The following is a 23,654-nucleotide window of genomic DNA, read 5'->3' on the forward strand; positions in this document are numbered from 1 at the left end:
TTATCAGACACTCGCAGTGAGGCTTATCATGTACCAGCACTGCCCTAAGCTTTCATAGAAATTAACTCATTTTATCCTTATAAATAGACTACAAAGTAGGTACTAGTATTATTCTCACTTTACAGATGGGGAGACCGAGGCCCAGAGCAAGGACAGAGTTAGTGATGGCAGAGCCGGGATTCAAGCCCAGGCCATGTGGGTCCAGAGTCTGCACTCTAACTGCTCCCAGTGCGACCTCCATTTCTTCCTTCCTGTGTCATTCCCATTCCCCCAAACACACCGAACTTCTCACCCATCACCTGCCAGTTCCCACTTTCATGCCTTTGTGCTCAGCGTTCCCTCTGCCTCAGGTGCCACCTTCCCAGTGAAGCCGGCTGGACCCTGCCCCACCCTCCCCCTGCCGAATCAGGCAGCCTCCTCTGTGTTCGTGGCGCCTTCTGTGTACACCACCACTGCAGAGAGCCCTGGGACCGGGGCTCCTTGATGTCAAGGGCAGCTCCTCCCTGATTGTCCCATCCCTGGGTGCCCAATATTTGGTCTGGGACTTCATCCAGCCTAAGAATTCTTGGTAAATGTGGGATGAGTGAGGCAGGGTCGTGGGATGGGGACAGAGAGAAACAAGACTGCATTCCTTGCTCTCTAGAAGCTCACACTCCAGTGGGAGAACCAACCCAGAAAGAGCCCAACATCTAAGCAGATCAGAACCCTAAGAGAGGCGCTAAGAGCCGCGTCAGCAGCTCCGTGGGACGATGCCGTGCTCCCCACTGGGGGAGTCAGGCAGGCTTCTCAGAGAGGTCAATTTGTGTACTGGGCCTTGAGGATGAAGAGAAGTCCAGTGGCCGAGTGGGGCGCATGCAGGCATGAGAGCTGGGGAAAGGAATCCGGGCCGGCAGAGGCAGAGGCAGGAAAGCAGGATGTATTGTGAGGGCCAACAAGTTGAGTTGAGCCTATCAGCCCCACACCAGTCAGTGAGCTGCAGGAGGGCCGCATTTGCCTGCACCAAGCACAGAGCCTGCACGTGGTGGGTGCACTGTAATGATTTGTTGGAAGCAGATCTCACAGGGTGTGAAACCTTACGCAATTCGGTGGCCCTATTCAAGAAAAAGAAATGTGAAATTTTTAATGTAAATGTAGGCATGAAAGTGAATGTTCATTTGTACTGAGATTGGGAAGGAATCTGCAACAGAGCTGAAGCTGCAGAAGAAAGTAAGGTCAGAAGAATGTCAGGAGGGTGAAGGTTCTTGGAGCCCAGCACCAGGCTGACAAGGCTAGCATTTCCTGTCAGCCCCGAGGCCCAGGTTCAGAGCCGGCCTCTGAGCCCTCAATCACCCTCAGACAAGCCACCATGACCGTGCCTCTGTCACACTTCGTGAGCCTCTCTGGCCACAAAAAGGCCTGATTCTCCCGCGTCAGGAGACTTTCTCCCCCGGAAGGGTAGTCAGAGGGCAAATGTGGGCGTCTGAGAACTGTGTGCTGGTCACCTCCTGGTGACCTTGGGCACCTCTCTCCAGGGCCTCAAGGGTCATGGAGGGTCTGTTCTGAAAGCCTCCTTTTCATGCAGGCATTCTGCTCATCTGACCCGCTTTGGGGGCTCTGTGAGAGCCTCATTCATCTCCCAGTGCTGAGGTCTCACAAGGGCGCCAGGCTCTCTGCTGGTGATGGGTGGGGGGCGCATAGCCACGGAGGTGCTCCTGGCCCAGTGGGTCCAACTAAACACGAAATACCTGATTACAGAGACCTCAAGCCGAGAGATGCCCAGACAGAGTACTGTCCATTCCCTGAGGTTCCCTCCTAAGCTAACCAACCCCTACTTCTGGCCCGAGTCTGCCCTGAGGGAAGACTCTCCTAATCCCCCCAGAATAGGCCAGGGGTCCCCAGAGGTGTTCTTTCAGACTCCATGCTTTCGCACATGCTATTTCCTCTGCCAGGAAGACCCTTCCCTCCATCCTCTGAAGCCTGGTGCCTGCCCAGTTCTTGCCAAGTAGCAACATCTTTATTTCCCTTTTACAGACGAGGAACCAGAGGCTCAGAGGGGTTGAGGAACCTGTTCAAAGCCACATAGCTTTGCCCTAGAATGTTAGTGGTTGTTTTGTTGGCCACGCTGCGCGGCATGTAGGATCTTAGTTCCCCGACCAGGGGTGGAATCTGCACCCCCTGCAGTGGAAGCACGGAGTCTTTTTAAATTAATTAATTAATTAATTATTTTGTTTTTGGCTGTGTTGTGTCTTCGTTGCTGCGTGCGGGCTTTCTCTAGTTGCGGGGAGCGGGGGCTACTCCTCGTTGCGGTGTGCTGGTTTCTCATGGCGGTGGCTTCTCTTGTTGTGGAGCACGGGCTCTAGGTGCATGGGCTTCACTAGTTGTGGCACACGGGCTCAGTAGTTGTGGCTCACGGGCTCTAGAGTGCAGGCTCAGTTGTGGCGCACGGGCCTAGTTGCTCTGCGGCATGTGAGGCCTTCCCGGCTAGGGCTCGAACCTGTGTCCCCTGCATTGGCAGGCAGATTCTTAACCACGGCGCCACCAGGGAAGCCCCTGGCAGCATGGAGTCTTAAACATTGGACCGCCAGGGAAGTCCCCTGACCTATAGATAGTGATAGTGATGAGTAGACGGCATTCTCTGCCAGCTATATGGTCTTGGGAACATCATTTGGCCTCTCTCTGCTTTGGTGGCCTCATCAGTGAAATGGAGTACCTACTGCATAAGGTTGGTGGTGAGGCTTACAGATAACCTGTCCTCTGCGGCCTCCATTCTTTCGCTCCCCAGACCAATTAGTGGCTTTCACTTGGCCCCTGCAGGACATTCAACACTCATTCATTCATACATTAAAACCCTCCAAGACCAGCTCTGTGCCCCGCCCTGTGCTAGGTGCTTGGGACTCAGAGATAAATCAGACACAGCTCCAGCCCCAAGGCTGGCGGGGGGGCGAGGGACAGAAGTTCGGGGCAGAACTCAGTACTCTTGAGGATGTGTGTGTGTGTGTGTGTGTGTGTGTGTGTGTGTGTGGTCCTCACACATCTCTGCTCTTAACTTATTTTTTAAAACTGACAACGACGCACCTCCCAGCGGATGGGCGCTGGAAAAGGCGAAATGTTGAAGGAAGATCCGCTCTTTATCTTCAGAAACTTGGTATTCACTGCTTCCTGAAACCTGAATATTTCACTGCATCCAAGCTCGCCTCCTCGCGCTGAGCCCTATTAGCTGGGAAGGAGAAGGGTACTGTGAGGGTGTGTCCTACCAGTCCCGAGGGCTCCACTATCCCTGGGGACTCCACTACCCCGGATAACTCACCTAGCCTACATCCTAATCCTTTTCCCACTCCGACCCCTGTTCCTACCCCATGACTCCCCCACCCCTGGTCCCAGACAAACCAGCCCTCCCCAGCTCTCCCTCCATCCGGGTCCCCAGGTTACCCTCTCCTCTCGCTCAGCTCTTTGAACCATCCTCCCCCTCCATTGTCCTCTCTCGGGCGGCACCTCTCCACTTCTGCCCCGCCCTCTCCGAGGTAGAGCCCACGTTCCGCAGACCTCCGCTCTTTTCCCACTCTCCGATTGGCTCCCGCTGCCCGACGGCGCGGGACCGCGGGGAGGGGATCTGGAGCTCGCCCCGCCCCTTGCCGGTGGCCGGGGTGGGGCGGGGCCTCAGGATGACCCCGCCCCCACTCGGGCGGGGCCGCGCTGGCAGGCGCTCCGGCGCTGACCGGCGGTACCTAGGCTCTGCTCGGCTCCGGCTCGACTGCAGCTCCTGTGGGGGTGGGCGGCGGGGATGACAGCGGCGGGGGTGGCAGCGGCTGCGGCGCGGGACTGAGCGAGCGGCTAGCGAGCCGGGGAAAGAGGAGGAAGTATAGCCGCGGCCCGGAGCTCTGGAGTCAGCTGCCGCGCCGAGGACCGCCCCATTTTGCAGAGCGAGCCGAATCCGAACCTAAGAAGACTTCCCCGCCGGGCTCCGCGCCTCCTCGCCGGCGCCCTGCCCTGCCCCGCCTGTCCCAGACCCGGGTTCCGCCGGGACGCTCCCTGCCCTGCGGTCCGGGGCGTGTGGCCGGGGCGCCCCGAGCCCCAGACCCTGATCCAGTGCACCGGCGAGGGACGCTCCTGGCCCACCATACGGCTCTAGGGTTAAGGGCTCGTTCCCAGCCTTTCTATAGTGTGTGTTGGAGCCCCCAGCCCTCCGACCGCGGTTAAGGCGGGGTGCCCCCAGCCCCGTGACTGAGTGCAAAGCAGCCCGGACGCCTCCAGACTCTGGTTGCCCGAAACCCGAACCTTCAGCTGCCTCCAATCCGGTGCTTCGGACCTGGGACCGTGCGAACATCCAGGAAACCCCGGCCCGGGTTCAGCGCCCCGTGAGGGGTCCAAGGCGGGCTGGATAGTCGGACTGAACCAGACTGGGCTGGTGCTTCGAGTCGAAGCTGCCACCTTCCTGCCGCCCCAGGCGAGGAGCTGAGCGCTTGCCCCCAAGAGAGCACAAGAGAGAGCCGAGAAGTGCAGGTGAGAGAGCCCCGGATGCCAGGCGGCCTCCGACCCCATCCCGGCAGCGCTGGGGCCACCTGCGGGTGTGCACTGGGTACTAGCTGCGGCTGGAACTGGCTAGGAGGGGGCGCGGGAAAGGGAGGAGGAAAAGGGAGAAAACGGGCACTTATTGAGCGCCCATTGTGTGCCGTTCCGCGCCCCACCCTTGCGCAAATGGCTCACTACTCCGTGTGATAGAAGGTGTTGTGTGCTGTTAAGAGCGCTTACAGATGGGGAAACTGAGGTTCAACGGGGTTGATTGACCCTGCTCTTTTTACTCTGGTGCTGAGACTGGGGAGGAGTGTTATGCTGGAGAGGGAAAGGAGCAGAGAATGGAGAGAAAAAGAAAGGAAGTGCAGAGCCGCATGGTAGGAGGTGGGGTGGGGGTGGGGGTTGAGGTGGGGGCCACTGGGGCATCGGAGAGCTGATCCTGAGGCTGGGACGTGGCTTCTCCTGGCCTCTTTCCCTCCCACTCCATTGTCATGTCACCTCCCAGGAAAGGTGACCCAGAGTTGAGGGCAGAAGTGGGAAGCTTCCCAGTTCCACAGCTTCCCTCTCTGACAGAGCAGCTGCCCCTGTACCCTGTGTGCCAGACTCCAGTGTCTCTAAGACGCTCCGGAGGTCCTGACACGCTGCTTATCTGATGGGAGAACACACTGTAGAGGTCCCTAAGTCACAGCCCATCAGAACTGCAGGAGATACGGCCCCTCAGCACTCACCCAGCTCACATCCTTCACATTAGTAAGGGGGACACTGAGGCCTGAGGACAGGGGGTGCCAATTGCTGAGGTCCTAAAGCAAGTGAGTAGTTGAGCCAGAAGTACACTTGAGAAAACCTTCCCAAACATCCTTCAAGGTGTCCCCTCCCCCTCCCAAGTTAGCATCTTCTGGGTGGCTGGCTGGGGTTTTCCCACCCCTGATATGAGGTCTGGGTGACCCTGTATCAGGCTGTTGTGAGAATCTGTGTGCAGGGTGCTGGGGCCTGAGACAGACCAGCAGCCCCATAGCCTTTGGCCCCAACCTCAGGTCTGACCTCAGCCTCTCCTGGACAAGGGAACCTGCAAGACACCTCTGGTCCAGGCGGGGAGCGGGTTGCACAGGGTCTCAGAGCTGGGGCTGCTAGGGCTGGGGGCACAGTCTGAGGGTCTGGATTCCCAGGCAGGGGCTTCTTCTGCTGCCCCCCTGGGGCTGTGCAGGGAGAGGCACGTTGTGAAAGAGTGCTTGGTATGGACCCTGTGGGCTCTTGTTCTGGGTGGGGAGGGGGAGGGGATGTGGCCTAGGTAGGAACCCCGGTGGCCTTGGCCGTGACTGGTTAACCCCTGCTGTGCCCAGCTTCCTGGAGTCAGGGGGAATCCACCTTGGAAAGCCCCTGGGAGGTGGGGGAGGGTGGAGAGATCTGCTGGAGGCTGGAAGCTCGGTCCCTGGGGGTGGAGTGTTTGGGGGAACTGGAAGGGAAAGTGACTGAGGGGCTTGGGATTCTCCAGCCTCACCCCCACCATCCGTGGGGATTCAGATTCTCATAATAATCCCTGCATCTAAACAAAGCTGCTCTTTGATGAGATAATTTCACACCTGTGATCTCATTTCACGGTGGGGTGGAAAGGAGCTGGAACTTGGAGTGAGGCAGAACGGGGCTGGGGAGCCACCTGGGACCTTTTGCATGCATCCAGGGCTCCAAGCCTCACCTGTAAAATGGGGTCAAGGCAGGCTGTTTGTTACCTGCTCAGATAATGGAGCCATCACATCCGGCACACTGTCAATTGCTGAAGAATTTTTGCTGTTTGCCAAAACTGGGCTTGTTCCTAATGGCTGCCTTGTGCGGGAAGCTGGGGGGCAGAGAGGTGAGACCTCCTGCGCAGGGCCTTGGAGTTTGCTTCAGGAACTGAGTGCTGACTGCGTCCCAGGTGCCCTGGAAGCTACCCAGATGGAAAAGGCGTTGTGGTGACTAGCTCCCAACGGGGAGGGCTAAGCGGCACGGGCAGACGGCAGTGAGTCAGACAGACCAGGCAGCGTGAATCTGCTCTGATTCCTCCCACTGGCCATGTGGTGTTGGGCAAGTCACTTCACTCCTTTGAGCCCCAGCTGCTTCTCTGTAAATTAGAATTCCTCCTTTACAAGGTTGTTGTGAGCTTTAAATGAGATATAAATATACAGCACGTGGCCAGATAATTTATTTCCTTCCCTGTAAGAAAAGGAAGCTTGGATTTTGACCAGGAAATCCAGAGAAATTCTCAGACTTGCCTTGGATTGGAATGGAGGCTACTGTTGCAGATTCACAGACATGGGTTTGCTCAGCTGTATGGGTCAGGCTACCCTACGCTACCTCCCTGGGCCCACAGCCCTCAGAAATCTGCTTGGGGACCCTGGCAAGGGGCTCTAGGTTCCGATCCCTCATCCCAGGGCTGCTGGCTTTCTTTGGGATTGTGGGGAGCGGGTGTTCATTCCCTCTGGCCTCCCTAGGCACAAAGGTGCGGTGAATAATTTATGGCTCGCCTCGCTGCGAGGCGGGCTTAGGGAAATTGTTTGCTGTGTGCTCAGCTGAGCTTCTGAGCCCCACCAGAGGAGGCAGGTGGTTCCCGTCAGTGCTAGACAAAGTCTCAGATCCGGGGGAAAGGGGCGACAGGAAGACAGTGACCTAATATCAACCCCAGCTCTCTTACTGGGGGGCAAGGTGGACCCGCAGGAAACAGTGGAAACCAAGCTATAGATGAACCAGGCTCAAGCTGTGGGCCTCCGATTCCAAATGGGTCAGGAGGGGTGGCCCGGAGAGGCTCTTGGGGACTGGAGTAACCCAGGAGGCTTTATCAAGGAGAAAGGGGTCTGGGCTAAGGCTAGAGGCAACTTGCCTTAGAGAGTAGGGGTCCCGACATCAGTTCAAGGTTGAATTCTGGCTGTGCCACTCACTCACTGTGAGACTGTGAGCAAGACACCTGACCCAGCCAGGCCTCTGCTCGCTCCTCTGTAAAATGAGGGTAGTTACGGGTGACTGTGAGGTCATATATGTAAAGCAGATGGCACGAAAGGTACTTAATGAAAGGGTGTTTCACTGTGAACGAGAACCGTGAGGTGGGCTAATGGTGGAGAAGGTGGGATGGTGTAATAAGCAGGGAGGTGGGGAGAACTCTGGGACGATGATGGTGGATCTGTGGGGTCAGAGAGGGGTGTGGAGAAGAGGGGTGGGTGAGTGACCAGACGGTGGAGGGCCTTGAATGCCAGCCAGAATTCATATTGCAGAAAGCACCATGGGGCCCCCACTGAGAACCCTCTGTGACTCCTTCTTACCAGTAAGATGGAGACCAGGCCTCTTTGTTGTGCATTCAAGGCCTTGCCCACTGCAGCCACTGCGTGGACCCCTGGTCATTGCTCACCACTGTCTCCTAAACACATCATGTGTGGTCCCTTTGTTTATGGTGCTCCTCCGCTCTGCTCACTTCCACATCAGTCAGGGCCTAATTCAGGTCATAAATCCCCCCAGAAACATTCCTGGATTACCCAACCCTCTGGTCACACCCTCTCTGAACCTTTAACTTCACAGTACTAGTAATAAACAATACCTACCATTGCATCACATGTTACAGTTTGTAAAATGCATCTACATACTCATTTAATAATATTGTGATGATGATATGAGCAATTGTTAATGCTCTTGAGAACTTATTCTGAGCCAGACACTGTGTTAAGTGTTTTACAGATCCTCTCATTCACAACTCTGGGTGGTAGCTACTGTTACACCCTGGAAGACAGGGCTCAGAAAGGTACATTGTCTTGCCCAAGGTCACACAGCTAGACAGTGGGGAGTGTCTAGAGCATACTACGCAGGTAAAAAGAGTGAACTACGCAGGTAAAAAGCCTGGAAATGAGCCTTCTTCTCAGGGCTAGGGAAGGACAGTGCTGGGTTGAGCAGAGGGCCTTGGGCTCTGCACTGGCTGACTGTGTGACTTGGGGTGAATCAGACCCATGCTGTGGTCCTGTTTCCCCGGGTCTGTGGTGAGGGGGATGGTGTCTGAGCTTCCAGAGCTCCAGCCTTCTGCAGTGTCCTTCGTGACCCTGGAAGGTAGGGGAGGAGACCACAGCCTCAGGGCCAGAGGATGTGGTGTGATGGGTGGCTGTGATTTTTGGCCCGGCCACTGTCTGGGCCAGCAGGCTCTGTAGTTAGCTGCTGCCTCCCCCGAAGGAGGGTGGCGGCCAGGGCTGCTGGCAACATGGTCATTAGCTGGGCAGAGAAGACCCTGTGATTGGGAGCCGCCTGGGCCAGGCCAGGTTGGCAGGGCTGGAGGCAGGCCGGCCCTGGCTACGGTGGGGTCATTGGCAGGGCAGCTGGCTGGACAGCTGCTCCTCCTCCCTTTGCAGCCTCCAGGGCAGTACCCGCGGGGCACCAGAGCTTTGTAGGCCAAGGCTTGCCCTTCTTCCTGTGGCGGTCATGGGAGTGCAGCAGTGAGGAATCTAGCCAGGCCTGAAGATGCCTCCTTCCAGAAGCTTCCAGGACTCCTCCGCTACAGATCCACAGCCGTCACTCGCCTACTGTGGTCTGTGGGTTGGACTTGTGTAGATCTGCTTCCTTTGCCAGCCAGTCAGAAATAGATTCTCTGCCACCCCAGTTCTCCCCTCCGCCCCCCAGAGTGCCTAGCAGGGTGCCTGGCGCAAAGTGGCTGCCCCCACCCCTACCCAGGAGAGGCAATGCAAGCTGCCCCTTGGGCAAGTCGCTCAACCTTTGTATCTCTGCCGTCTTCTCTGTAAAGTGGCACTGGCAACCACAGTGTTGTGAGGGTTAAATGAGACAACGGGCGGCAGGTGCCAGGCCTGACACACAGGTGGGTACTCTGTCAGCGTGAGTCCCCTTGCCCATCCCTTCAGTAGCTTCGTGATCAAGTGACTCAGTAAGAAGCTGATGGAAGAGCCCATCCAGTGAGGCCGGGAGGGAGGATGTGCCAGGCAGCAAGGAGGGCTTCCCAGAGGAGGACACTTGGCCGCCTGGGGAGGACTCTGTCAGACGGGATTGGGAGAGCTGCCATTCCCACCGCCTTCCCAGTGAGCAGGCCCCAAGCTAAGTTCAAGGCAGGGAGCAGGACTGGGATGTCCAGGGACCTGGTTCTTCTCAGGCCTTAGCGGCAGGAATGACGCAGTTGGGAGGAGCCATCTGGGGTCCAGGTAGCAGATGCTGCGATGTGCTTGAAGATTCCTTCAAGGGAAGCAGTGTTCATTTGGTCTCCCTCTCCCGCTGCATACACACATGATTACGTATTACAAAACGTAACATGATGGGAGGTTTTGGTCTGTGGGGGAAATAGACATTCAACAAGTAAACACAGATACAAAACTTCCAAATTGTGAAGAGTGAGCTCCCAAGGCGGGGGCTGGTCCCATCGACATCTGTAGATGGTGGTAGAGGGCAATGCTCAGATCACAGCCCGAGTGCACACTTACTAGCCGTGTGACTTGGGCAAGTGATTTAACCTCTCTGGGCCTCAGTTTCCCCATCTGTAAAATGGGGACAGTTTTAGTTGTGGTGAGGATTAAATGCATTATACATGTAAAACACTCAGAAAAATACCCAGCGCATAATAAGCACTCAATGCATATTAGCTGTTGTTGCCTGTATCTCCTAGCAGAGTCTGAAAGAACAGGTGCTCAGGAAGTGCATATGGAATGAATCCCAGGCACAGGGCAGCTGCTCTGTGTAATGAATGAATGAACGACCTCATCAGGAGGGGAGAATGCAGAAGCAGTGACGACACTGAATGTGACAGAATGTGGCAGAGAGGGCCAGGGGCTGGGTTTGTCCAGTGCTGGGCGGGGAGGGAGTCAGGAAAGGCTTCCTGGAGGTGGTGCTCCTGGCGCTAAGTTGGAAAGTATCATTTAACATGCATGTGCGCGTGCGCACCCGGGCACCACTGTGAGGTCAGCACGAGGCATGAGGTCAGAGAGGAGTGGTTCCTGTCCAGGGTGGCTGGCTAGGAGGAGCGTCTGGGCAGACCCCACGTCTGCTGGACTCCACAGGCCTCCCTCTTCCCACCACCCCACGCTGTCTTGCCATCTGTGATATTCTGCTGGAGGGCACAAGGAAGGCAGGTGGGAGGAAGTGTGGGCCGAGGTCTGAGAGTCCCAGCTCTTCCCAGGCCTGGAACCAAATCTCCTACAGAAAAGAATAAACAGGCCTCACTCGGAGTTCTTTTATCTTCTTGCTCCCAAACACGCCCACCGGCGGAGGTGGTCTTCCAGCATTAATCCTACAGCTGTTTAGCTTTTGAATGAGTGAACTCTACTAAAGAGGGAAAAAAAGGCCATGAAGAATTCGCCTCACCCTCCCACCCAGGAGGCTCAAAGGGAAAGTTTTCTTCCACTGACAAGGGAGCCAGGACCCCCCAAGTATCTTAAAGGAGTTCACCTCTGAAGTCAGGGTCCCCTCATGTTGCCTACACTCGGTGGTTGGTGGTGGGGCCCCGAGGACACGACCTCGGCCCTTACGTTTTGCCTGTTTTTTGCCCCTCTCGTAAATGGGTCAGAGTAACAAAGCCCTTCTTTCCTTCAAGAGGTGTGGGGTGGGAGAGGTTGTAGTGGGCCTCTGGGCTCATGGCTCTCAAATTTGCTGCACACGTTAGAATCATCTAGGGAACTTTTAAAAATTCGGGCAAGCCCGCGTGCCTAGAGCCTGTGCTCCACAACAAGAGAAGCCACCACAATGAGAAACCCGCGTGCAGCAAGGAAGACCCAATGCAGCCAAAAGTAAATAAATAAATTTATTAAAAGAAAAAATTGGGGCAAGACCCAGGCATCAATAGTTTTTAAAGCTTTGCAGGTGATGTCAAAGCACAGCCAAGATTCAGAGCCACCTGGCCACCTCCTGCAGCATCCCCAGACTGTACTTGTACATCCCCAGGACAGGGAGCTCACTGCTTCCAGGCTGCTCCCTCCTCTGCGGTATTGCTCTCCCTGGAGAAACAGGGAAGTGGAAAGACTTTGCAATCTGATAAACCTGGGTTCCAACACCCCTCTGCTCCCTGCTTGGGTGTCTTCTCTGAGCCTCAGTGTCCTTGTCTGAAAACAGGAATAACCATAATCTCTCATAGAGACCAAATGAGGCCGTGCGCAGAAGGCACCGGTGGTGCAGTACCGGACACATCGGCAGTGTGCAGTAGGAGGTCACAGACAGTGGCAGAGTCTGCTGGACTCAGACCCTGGACCCCCCTGCAGTGCTCTCTCTAGTGCCCCAACCACCTGAGGCTGGCGGGGGAAGGATCAACACCCAGTCTTGGGGCCCTTCCCATCCCCCTTCTCTCTAAGAGATAAGGCAGTAAGCATTTTGTCTTGCTTGGTTTTGTTTAAATGGCCAAAGAGTCAGGCTCCCCTTAACAATGAAGCCTTGTCTGGATCTGCTTGTTTGTCCAACTCGGACACCCAATTGCGCCACCCACTTGGGGCCCCCGTCCCACCTGGGAGAACTGAAGAACGCCAGAGAGTTTGTTTCATCTCGAGGGAGGGTACTGGGGAGACACTGGAGGCCTCTGTGTGGCCCTCAGCAATAATTGACCCCATTTAAGTCAGCTGTCTCTGTTGAAAGCCAATCCAATAAAATTATTTCAAGGTTACTACCAGGATGGGTTTTGGAGGCAGAGAAAGTTGAATTTGAGTCCTGGCTTTGTCACTTGCTGGAAATATGACCCTGGGAGAGTCATTTCAGCTTTCTGAGCGCCCGTTTCCTCTTCTGTAAAATGCACAAATAGGGCATACCTCCTTGGCCTCCTTGGGGGGGTTTTAAGAAGAGAATGAAGTACTTGGTGTGTAGTGCACAGTGCCTACCGTACAGTGAGCGCTCACGCTGGCCGTGGCTGTCCTCACCGAACTCTGCCTCCTGCCCCTCCCTTCATGGCCTGCTGGGCCAGGCCGGGCTGAGACAGTGGAGGCCTGCAGGCTTAGTGTGGGGCACCCCTGCAAACCGCGATTGTGTAATCATTTGTTCCATGCACATTCAGAGGAGGCTCTGAGGGCGAGAAGAAGACTGCAGAAAGGGGCCACTGGCGATAGTACCTGGTCTCCTCTGCTCTGGCCCCCCCAGAGAGGGTATATCAGCCCCGGGTGAGCTGCTCCGACAGTGGGGTGGAGCAAACCAACAAAGGGAGTGCAGCACCTGGGGGCAGTTACCTCCCAGAGCTGCAGTTGCCCTGGAGGAAGGTGTCAGCTGTATGGACAGAGGCTGTGGCCAAGGGACCCTGTTAACCCAGGAGACCTGGCAGGGGAATAAAACCTCCACTCTCTTTCCTCCTTCCTGCAGTCTCCCACTGGGGCTTCCCTCTGGGTGAACCTTCTGGAAGCCAACGACACATTAACCCAAGGCAGTCCGTTGAGATCAGCCTCTGGGGCCCCACGTAGAGGGGACTGGGCCCAGAGAGGCAAACGGAAGGCATTCCTCACTCTGTCAGTCAAAAGCCATGAGGTCCACTGGACTCACCCTCCTTGGGATGCAGTTTAAAGCTCATCTGTTGGTACTTGAGCTTATCCCTTGCAAAGGGGGTCTCAGCCCCCACCCCAGAGATGAACCAAAGCATCCCAACTGTCACATCCTCTCGGGGAGAGGAGTTCTGGGGGCACCCATCTTTCCAGAGGTGCCTTAGCACCCCTTTGAGATTGGTGCCCTGGCCCCTGGCCACCACGCCCACCACTTGGCCCAGCTCTGCCGCCACTGGTCCTCAGAGGACCTGGCTGTGAGTTTTTTCCAGCCTGTGTCTCTGTCCCTCTTTGTCTGGAAGCATGGAGTAGCAGTTAGAACGCAGGCTCTGAAACCAGACATTTTTCCTGAAATCCTGATTCTGCCATAATATGGCTGGGGAACTCAACGATGTGGCCCTTAATCTCTCTGTGCCTGGGTTTCCTCATCTTTGGAATGGGAATAACAGAGAGTACCTCACAGGGTTGTTGTGAGGACTGATGAATGAATGAGCGGAAAGTGCTTAGGATGGTGCCTGGCGAGCAGGAAGTGCCTGGTGAATGACAGCTTTTACCATGATCACAAATCATACAGTGGGAGCCCAGAACCCACGGTGTGGCCAGACCTTTAATGCGAGGATGGGGACCGTCACCGCCTTCAGTCTAGACTCTGCCCCAGTGATGAGGCTGTGACAGTTCCCCACAGCCTGGCACCATTATGGACACTCACCTGTCAGCTATCCACCCCTCCCCCCAGTCCTCTCCCGCAAACCATGTCCTGTGAGAAGTGGCTTCTCATTCTGTCAAGCCTCAGTGTCCCCATCTGTGAAAGAAAGCAGCTGGACAAGATGTCCCCAAGTTCTGCTGCCCAGTCTGTGCCGGGAGCTGGGAGGAAGAGGACACTGGTGTCGCTGCTCCGGAGGAGCCCTGAGGCCAGAGGGGCAGGGAGTGGTTGGGGCACAGGCCAGGTCTCTTCCTCACCGGGCAGGCCAGGCAGCTCCGAGCAGGAGACAAATGAAAAGAGAGGAGGTCAGATGAGAATGAGAGAAATCAGGGGGGGGCTTCATGGAGAAGGGGGCATTTGAAGTGAGTCTTGAAGGTAGGCTAGGAACTCTGCTGGCTCAGATTGGATGGGAAAGGCATCCTAGGATGGGGGAAGGGTGAGTATAAAGCATGGAGGTGTGGCCCTAGGGGCCGTGGCAAGCGAGCAGCAGCTGCACTCAAAGGCAGAGTGATGTGCTGGCGAAACACTTGGATTCTGGAATCAGGCAGTTGTGGGTTTGAATCATGGCTCGGTTTCTAATTGAATTATTTCTTATTCTTTGACTGTGGGCAAGTGGCTTGGCTGCTCTGACCCTCCGTTTCCCCAGCAGTAGAACAGGACCAAGCCCTCCAGGGCTGGGACAGTGACTCACAAAGTGCTGAGCGTGGCTGGAGGAGCCAGGCCTCCCCTCCACCCTGTTGCTGCAGAGCAGGCAGGGACCCCAGGGGCCCTCGTTGGCCCATGCCTCCTCCCCCAAATCAGGTGCAGGTAGCTTCCAGGGTGGCCTTGCTGGAGACAGCCTTACCTCCGGAGTGGGGCAAAGGCTATGTACGGGGAGGTTGGTGTCAGGTGAGCTCAGGTGCACAATCAGACAGAAGATGTCAGGCCACATCGCATGGAAAGCATCGGCGAGGCCCCTGGGGCGTGGCGTCTTGGGGGCAGCAGGGCAGGCCTGGGACGCAGAGCCCTTTCCTTATAGCTGGCCACCACTGAGCACTCCCTCTTCTCCCTGGCGGGAATGCTCGTGGCATCTCTGACAGCTCAGCCCTGGGTGTCTGAGGAGGAGCGCTGAGATGCCCGTGGTGGGTGTGGTAGTGCCTTGATCTCAGAGGCCTTCCTGAGAAGGGAGGAGTGTGGGCTTCTGAGTCAGTCCTGGCTTTAAAGCCCAGCTCTACCTCTTTAGAGCAGAGCTTTGAAGACACTGCACGAGTCACTTAAACTTTCTGAGCCTCAGTTGCCCACCTAGAAAATAAGGACAGCCACATTTACCTTCCAGGTCTGTTTTGAAGCTAAAAGGACATAATGGATGAGATAGCATCTTGTATTCTACAAGCGACTCCATAACCACCTTCATCCTGCTCCCTTTCTCTGTGCACCGTTCATTTCTAATGCTGCCTAAGGAAGTTCTTTCTTGTGTCTAATTTAAATCCACTATGCTGCAATTGGAACCTCCTTCCTCTTGCTGAGGACTCTGCAGAAGCAGACTGAGCCCTTTCTCTATACAAATGTGCCCCATCAGTACCTGCAGTGAGCGAGGCAGGCAACAACAGAGCAACTGGGTGTTGGTTTTCACCTTGTGTCTTGGGGGCCCCCGCTGTCAATGGCCAAGGCCTCCTGACCAGCATGCCTTGGGGGTGGGTGCCTCATCTTGACTGTTTTCACTGTTCTTCCCCTCTGAGTCTTACCCATGCTCCAAAACTGGGACCCTGGGGCAGTGGAGAGAGCCCTGGGCTAGGCCTAGAAGGCCTGGGTCCCAGCACCCACTTGACTCCTGACTTGCTGTGTGGCCTGAAGCCAGTTAGCAACCTCTCTGGGCCACAGTAGGCCTGTGAGGATGTCTGTCCCCTGGGGCCCAGGTGTCTCCAGTAAAGATGAGTGCAGTTCATCTGAAGCCCCTTTTCCTCCCTCTCACGTACCTGGGCCCCAGCCACCCTGGGAAGCCAGCAGATTAGGGTCCTGCTGGTGCCGGAGGTGGTAGGAGCTGAGTCCACCCCTCGGGCCAGGGCTCCCAAGGACAGGTGGCGAGTTTAACGTTAGATAGATGGGGGATTCCTGGTGGGTGAGGTAGCGCCTGCCACCTCAGCCAGGGATTTTGAGAGCCTGGATTTCCTGCGGCTCACCCAGTTAAACTCATCCAACCAAAGGTCAGTGATGTTTGTTGAGTCCCTCCTTGGAGTAGTCTTTCCCAGGTGAAGTCTCCTTTAATCCCCCACTCTGTGGGTGGGAAACCCAAGGCTCGGAGAGATTAGGCGACCAGCGTGTCAGTAGGGCGAAGGAGCCTGGGGCTCTTGATTCTGCACAGCCCCCAGTGCCCCCGGGCCCAGCCATGCCCTCCGGGTCCTCAGCAGGGTGGAACACAAGGTGGTCAGGAGTGAGGCCGTTTCTGGTCTAGGAGGAGGCCCCATGGGCTGTGGGGGGTTAGCTGGGGCTCCTGGGACTGCCCTTTCCCTGGGAAGAAGTTGGCCAAGGAGGTGCAGGGCTCAGGAGCCCAGGCGTTCTGGGCTGTGGCCAGTTCTGAATGCCCCTGTGAACTTTAGTGTTTGCTTTTGTGGAGGATCAAGACTGATTTCTTGTTGGCTCTGGACCCATGATAGTTTACCTTTTATAAAGCTCTTTGATATTCATGATGTCACCGAATCCTCCCGGCAATCTGTGAGAGGCGGTGTGGGACTTGTTTGGGAGGGCCGGAGAGGGTGAGCTTTGGAGTCAGACCAACCTGGGTTTAAATTCCAGCTCCCACCGCCTCTCTGCCTTCAGGCAGGTGAGTACCCAGCCGAGCCGCAGTGTGTTTATCTGTGAAAGGGATAATCGTACCCCGCCGCCCCCTCCCCCCCCCCCCCCCCCCCCCCCGCAACAAATAGCGACAGCTGTGTCGCTGGTTGTGCACATTAGATAAGGTCTGTAAGCACTGGTCCAGTGCCTGGTGCAATGTAGTTTTTGTGATTTTTTTATCATCCACCCCACTTTCTGGATGGGAAGGTAGAAGCTCAGAGGAGGAAGGTGACTTGCCTGAGGTCACGTGGTGATTTAGCTTCATCCTCCAGACTTCCTGCCTGTGGCCTTTTTTCTCCAACACCTCCTTCTCTGTCCTCAAGTGACCCAACACCTCATGGATCTATCCAGGTCTTTAATGTGTGACACTGAAGAGGCCTTGTGTCCCCTCCGCCCAGTGCCTAACAGCACTTGCCTGGCACACAGTAGGCACTTTAAAAATGTTTATCCTCTGCCTGAATATGTTGATGAGATGGTATAAAAATGTAAGAAGTGTTTTTTCAGGCAGCTACGGCTTGTGTCCCTGAGGCTTCCTCTTGCTCCCTGTTCCCTTTAAAAACAACCCTTTAATAGTTTGGGTTGGAAACCTTTGTGAAAAGGAGTGATTGCTTCCTTTCCCTGCACGAGGCCCACGTGGTTAAAGTCCCGGGATGGGCCCTGTGAACACTGACTGAGCTGCTGGGAGAGCCGAGACCAGCTGGTCCCTGCACCCCGTGGCCCTGGGCTGCTCGCCTGTTCAGCAGCAGCTTCTGCCTTTGTAGGTTCCTGACTCTTCTCCCCCTGCACCTTCATTCTGCTGCCCACAGACCTGCCTCCAGCAGCCCGGCATCTCTTTTTCCTCCCCTCTTGCTCTTGTGTGTGTTTCCTAATTTGCTGCTTCTACCAGCTGGGGACTGAGAAATGGGACAATTGAGCTTATTAGAATTGGTTCATTGATTCATTCATTCATAACTATTCATCCAGCCATTGTTGACCCTGGGTCTTGCTAGGGATTCCATCCATCCATCCATCCATCCATCCATCCATCCTGATTGAGGACCTCTGCAGTGGCTTGTGATCAATCAAGACATGACCACACCCTCCTGGCAGCACATGCAGGGAAATCATGATGTACATAGCAAATGCCAGTACAGGACTTCACAGTTTATAATCTGCCTCTGCCTGCAGTACCACACTGCATTTTCACAACAGCCCTGAGAACGGCATTATCCCTGTTTTGCAGACAATGAAAGCAGAGCTCAGCAGGAGAAGGTCCCTTGCCTAGTGGCCAGCAGTGAACACAGAATTGCAATGGGAACTCAGGTCTCCAGGCTGGCCTGTTACCTCTTCCCTCCTCTGGGCTCCGTTTGCAAGCCACGTGATGCCCCGTTCATTTACTGCTTCTGTCACAAAGGAGTGTTGTTAGTGGCTTGGGTGGGATCTTCTGCCTCTGGAATGGTCATCGCGGGGGAATATGGGCTTGCCTCAAACACCCTTTAGTGCACATACTTGTCCTGCAGTGGTCGTGGGCACACCATCTAGTCCACACTGCCCGGACTAGGGCTCTGGGGAGCCCTAGTTCCCTGGGATGGTTAGGGGTCCCAGGACGCATACAGATTTGGGAAATGCGAGGTCACATAAGTCAGAATGGGACTTCTCCCTTTAATGTGTTGATATGAATGAGGGATCCCCGGCAGGTGGCACGGGTGCCACCAGCCTTTCCCAAGCTTGTCTGAACATGCAGCTCCTTTGTCACAGAGCAGGGTCTAGGGCAGATAGCCTAGAGAAGACGCTGGGCAGAGCTGATCAGCGAACCCTCACTTTCCCATTTTGCACAGAAGCCTCCAGCTAGAGCTTGTTTCTTGCCCAGGGCAGCTCGCCTTTTGAGAGAGGATCCCAGGGAGCACCATTTTGCCCCAGGAAAGAATTGGTAATAATGGTGGAGTTTCAGGCAGCAAGGGGAAGTGGAAAGCGGAGATATTTTGATTCTTTCAGCCACCAAACGCGCATATCTCAGACATCTACTGTGTGCCAGGCACAGAGCCAGCGTTTGGAAATGCCAAGACGCGTCTGACTAAGAACCTTCCATTTCATTTCCCCGGGCACACTAAGGGTTTTTAAAGAAAGACAAATACTAGTCTTAAAAGGAAGAAGTGATTTTTTTTTCATTGTTCTGGGTCTTCGTGGCAGGTGAGTGGGTGACGCAGTTACTTGCTTCAGTGGCTCTTTAGTCCCGGGTCCTGAGGGGTGTAAGGGAGATCGTACCAGGAGCAGTTACCCCGGGCAGGGAGTGCAGCTATTGTCAGGAGTGTGGGGAAGCTCAGAAGAGGGAGGGAGGGAAGCGGGGGGACGGAGCACTTGCGGCTCCATCAGCCTGAGCTGGGGGGTGAGGGAGCTGGGGTGAGGCTCTACACAGAAGAACAGAGGTTTACCTGGGGGTTGGAGGGGGTGGGCAGGCTCTGGCCAGCTGGGGAGGACACTCTTGGAAAAGGTACAAAGGTACAAAGGTGTCAACAGGTGGGTTACACCTTCAGGGCACTGTGAGGAACCCGGGGTGATGGGGGCAAGAGGGAGGAAAGGGGGGACATTGGAGATGGGGCTGGAGAAGCTGGCTGGGGCAGCTCACGAGGGTCCGAACACCAGCTGAGTGGGTGCCTGCGTGACTGGGAGCACCTTGAGGGCCAGGCCATTCATCCCAGTGTCCCCAGCACCTGGCTGCTGCCTGGTAGGTTTATGGACTGACTGGACTCTTCCGCTCTGGGACCTTGGACAAGTCCTTCGCTGCTCTGGACCTTGAGTTCCTCATGCTCATAGTCAGGCAAGGTCACCTAGCGTGTCCCCTCCAGCTCTGAAGGGCTCTCAGGAATTCTTGGCATGTACGCATGGGAGGACCAGACTGTTTCTTCCCCAGCCTCGAGGTCTCCTGGGCTGCCCTAGCTGGGCAGGGGCAGAGGCTCCCTGGTTGGGGGGTCAGACGTTTGCTGGGGCGGAGGTCAGGCTAGCTCTGCTGGAGGAATCTGCTCCTCATTCTCTCTTTCTTTCAGCAGTTAGCCTGCTGAGCTCAGGATGTCCTCACTGATGGCTCTTCGAAGGCCCCAGACTGGGTAGGGGAGGGGCGTTGAGCCAGGCTGGGGTTGAGTGTTGTGTGCATGAAGCAGCTTGCTGTAGGGCAGGAAGTTCTGCCGCTTCCTTCTGTGTGAAAATGGGTAAGTTACTTGAACTCTGAGCCTCAGTTTCCTCATCTGTAAAATGGGAACAATATTAACTCCCACACTGGGCTTTTGTGCCAATTCAATGAGATAAAATTTGTGAAGGCATATAGTAAACCAACCCCCCCCCCCCAATCCTCTAGCCCTCTGGCCCACTCACTCCTTTCCCGGAAGTGCTCCCGGGTGGCCACTCACTCATCTCCACGCGGGCTTCTGTTGGGTACACTTTATCCAGGCCAAAGCGATAGTAGCCCATGAATTATGTACATGTTGCACATGCAGGCCATGTGCGTGTTTGCACTCCTGTGTCTGTGTGCCTTCCAACTGGAGGAGAAATGGCGCTGCCCCTCCGGTCTCCTGAGCCCTGGGACCAGACACCACCCCTCCCCAGCTGTACCCCGGAGGCCTGCAGAGTGTTGGGTCTGGCTTCTGGGGGAGGGTGAGGGGCATATGTCAGGAACTCTCCCTCCCCAACTTGTCTGTTCTGCTCACAGGCTGGGTCCAACAGGGCTTGTCTTATACAGGGGACTCTGACCTATGTCCCTGGGGGCAGAACAAGACTGTCACCCTCCGTCCCTCCACTTCCCAGGAGGCATCAGTGGGAGCAACTCAGGTCTCTGGTGTGGATGCTGCTTTATTTCAGCAGGGCCTAGGGTACCCCCTCTGGGAGGCCCACAGCCTGTCACACAGAGTGTTTAGTCAAAGCCACCCTGCCCAGGATCGGGTGCAGGGCTGGGCTGTACCCAGCCTCCTTTCCCCAAGAGTTCTGAGGGTCCCTCTCAATGCCCTTGTCCCTAAGGGTCTCCCAGATGGTGTCTGGCCCCACCAGGGCTGGGGGTTGGAGGCAGACTGGGATCGGCTGGCCCCGGAGGTATCACGGATGCTCCCTTGGCCTCCGCTGGCATGGAGTTGGGGGCAGGGGGGGCAGGCAAGGAGCAGGATACTAGTAGAGTAGCAGCATAAACTTAAACGGTTTATTGAAGAGCCCAGTGAACATAAACATCTGTCCCCCTCTCCGACCTTAAAAAGCCCTGACACGGGGCTTCCCTGGTGGCGCAGTGATTGAGAGTCCGCCTGCCAATGCAGGGGACACGGGTTCGTGCCCTGGTCCGGGAAGATCCCACATGCCGCGGAGCGGCTGGACCCGTGAGCCATGGCCACTGAGCCTGTGCGTCCGGAGCCTGTGCTCCGCAGCGGGAGAGGCCACAACAGTGAGAGGCCCATGTACCGCAAAAAAAAAAAGCCCTGACACACCTGGATTCCGGTCCCAGCTCCACCCCGTGCCCGTGCAACCTTGGATTTGTAACATGACCAGTCTGAGATTCAGCCTAGGCTGAAATTCACAAGGTTGGTGCAAGGTCAAATCAAACCACCCAGTGGGTAGGACACCTACTAGGGTGCTGGGCATGTAGTAGGCCACCTATTGGCAGAAAGGATTTAATTCCAGCCCAGAGCAAAGCAGTTGGGTTTTTAGATACCTGGCCTGTGATTTCTGTAAGCAGGAAAGAGGAAATTTCACTCAAGGCTCCATGAAATGGTCAGCGCAGCTTAGATACATTCTCACGCTCATGAGCCCAGCACAGGAGGCTCTAGTTCGCCGGGGCATTCAGGAACTCGTCTCTGGGACCAGGCAGCCCAGCAACCCTGGGTGTGAGTCCGGATTCTGCGTGCTCGCCAGTGGCCTAGGGCGAGTCCCTGGTCTCCTTTTTCCTATAAAATGACACCTAACCCTCAGGGTTGTGAGATTCGGATGAGAAATTACCTGTAAACTCTATGGGAAAACAAAAAGCACTACTGATGCATAGTGGGTGCTTGGGGGAGGGTGGCCTGGGGTGCGGGCCAGTGGCTCAGGAAGCCGAGACTGTTTGTTCCCCGTTCTGGTGACCAGCAGGCTCTGCGACAGCCAGCTCAGTGGCGCCTCATTTGCTTTGCTTAATGGGACAGCTGGTTAATTAACCTCTGAGTTTTCCTGACAAGTGCCCCTGTGAACTTCCCGACATGTGTCAGGGTCAGCCCTCTCCAGACCTTGTCACCCTTGTGCTCAGCTGGCCAGCCTTGGGCATGAGGCTGTGGCCCACCATCCCATCCCCTGATTCTCAGCTCATCCCTCAGATGACCCTGTGGAGCAGTTGCTGTGCTGGGGACCGAAGGAGCAGGAGACAGCTCTGCCTCAGGAGCCCGGATCTGGGTGGGCAGAAAGGGAGGATCCAGAGAAGGATCAGTGACAGGCACCTGGTCAGGGGATGGGAGACAGTCAGTGGGAACAGTTCTGCCTGGCTTGCTACCAATTCCCTGTGACCTTGAGCACCTGACCTTTCTCTCTCTGGACCTCAGTTTTGCATCTAAAAGAGGATGTTGGGAGAGGTGATCCCAGGAAGCTGTGGGCTAACACGAAGCAGTGTGAGGCGAGGAATGATCTCTGAAGCCAGCCAGGCCTGGAGTTCTCACCCTCCATGTCCCAGCCTTGACCTTGGACAGGTCCCCCAGCCTCTCCAAGCCTGTGTGACGGGGGTATGCTGGCCCTGCTAGCACAGGGCAGACACTGATAGTGGACGCCCTGCCCAGCACTATCTGGTGAGGTGGGCCTCAGGGCAGCTTCAGCCTGTCCCCTCCTCCTTTCCCAGTGTCTCCAGCAGCACCCAGAAATTCCCCAAGAACTCTTGCCCGCAGCAGATCTGGGTGGCCAGGGAGCATTGCTGACCTCAGTGCTGAGTCCACCAGGGCTGTATGTGTCGCTCGTGCCAGGCGCCCCAGGGTAAGGATGGAGCTGAGGATCCTCTGCCTCTTAAACGGACGGGGACGTGCACACACCAGAGCCAGCCTCCGGTCTTCTTCGGTGTCTTGGAAACTTGATCCTTTAGAACCACAGAATCTTTCCCAAATCTTGGAAGCATTGGATTATGGAACCTCAGAATCTTGGCCCTTTGAAACCAAGACTTTGAGAGTCAGAAGTGACCTTAGGAGTCCTCTGATCCAGATCTCCAACCAGCCTTATGTAGTCCCTCTGCAGACCCCTTGGACACCCCAGGGTCGGGGGCTTACTCTGCAGCCCCCTCGTGCTGGCCTCGGGCTTCAGTCAGGTCACAAGGCCGCCCTCCGCCTCTTTGTGGTCATGATTGAGCCCCAGGCCCACACCCCTGCGGCTGGTAGCTCTGACAGGCAGCTGGGAGGGAGCTAGGGCTCTGCTCAGCTAAGAATAGAAGGCTTTGTGCCATTTAAGTAGCAACCTGATCATATCAGGCCTCCCAGCCAGGCCTCAGGGAGCTTATGAAGCAGGATCTGGGGTCACCGTGGGTCCTCCTGGGTGGTGGAGGGAGAGGGTGGGTGAAGGGTGCTGGGACAGCCGCCGGGCTTCCCTAGGACTTGTCTCCCATTTCCACATGATGATGATTTGACTTTTTCCATCAAGTAAAGCTCATTGCTCCTCCCTTCTCCTTCCTGGGGCTGGCTGGGAACATCACTCAGCGTTCCCCAGGAGTGCCAGGGAAAATCTCTTCTGGGAAGAATTCAAACAAACAAACCAGCCTCTGAGAGGAACAAACAGATCAATGAAAATGGCTTCATCTTCAAAGAGAGAGCCAATGATGGGGGCCATTTATTAAGCACCTACTGCATGCCAGACCTTGGGCTCAGAATTTTGTGCCCTTGCCTCCTCTAACCCTCACAGGGGAGGTGTCCTTATCTCCACAATGCAGACGAAGACACTGAGGCCCAGCTTGTGCTTGGCACAGCTGGGATCGAAACCAAGGACTGTCCTACCTTGCTCTTTCTGGGGACAAAGGGTTCCTGAGTCAGGGGAGAGGTGAGAGTGGGATTCTTGGAGAGAGCCCTGGGCACGGAGGACGCTGTCCCTCAGTGCAGTTGTGTTGCTCCAGTACTGGATTGGGAGGTTAGATTGTGATCCTGTCACAAACATAGTAGGTACAGGCCCCTGTTTGTAGAGTTGGAATGAACCCAAATCCCTTGGGTCTCAGATCCTACTCTGAAGTGAGCAGAGGCTGCCTGGGGTGG

General features: G+C 55.9%; 1 protein-coding gene across 2 annotated transcripts in view; it reads left to right on the forward strand.

Annotated features, from left to right (window-relative positions):
- The first annotated feature begins 3,704 nt into the window (after window positions 1-3,704).
- Window positions 3,705-23,654, forward strand: part of GDPD5 (glycerophosphodiester phosphodiesterase domain containing 5) — a 91,540-nt gene continuing 71,590 nt past the window's right edge. For both annotated transcript variants that reach the window (XM_082660224.1, XM_082660225.1), the window contains exon 1: window positions 3,705-4,479. The gene's annotated coding sequence lies outside the window, so the exon portion shown is untranslated. The remainder of the gene's footprint in view (window positions 4,480-23,654) is intronic.

This window comes from Grampus griseus (genome assembly GCF_964374135.1).
Source record: "Grampus griseus genome assembly, chromosome: 8".
In the NCBI taxonomy this organism is placed as follows: Eukaryota; Metazoa; Chordata; class Mammalia; order Artiodactyla; family Delphinidae; genus Grampus; species Grampus griseus.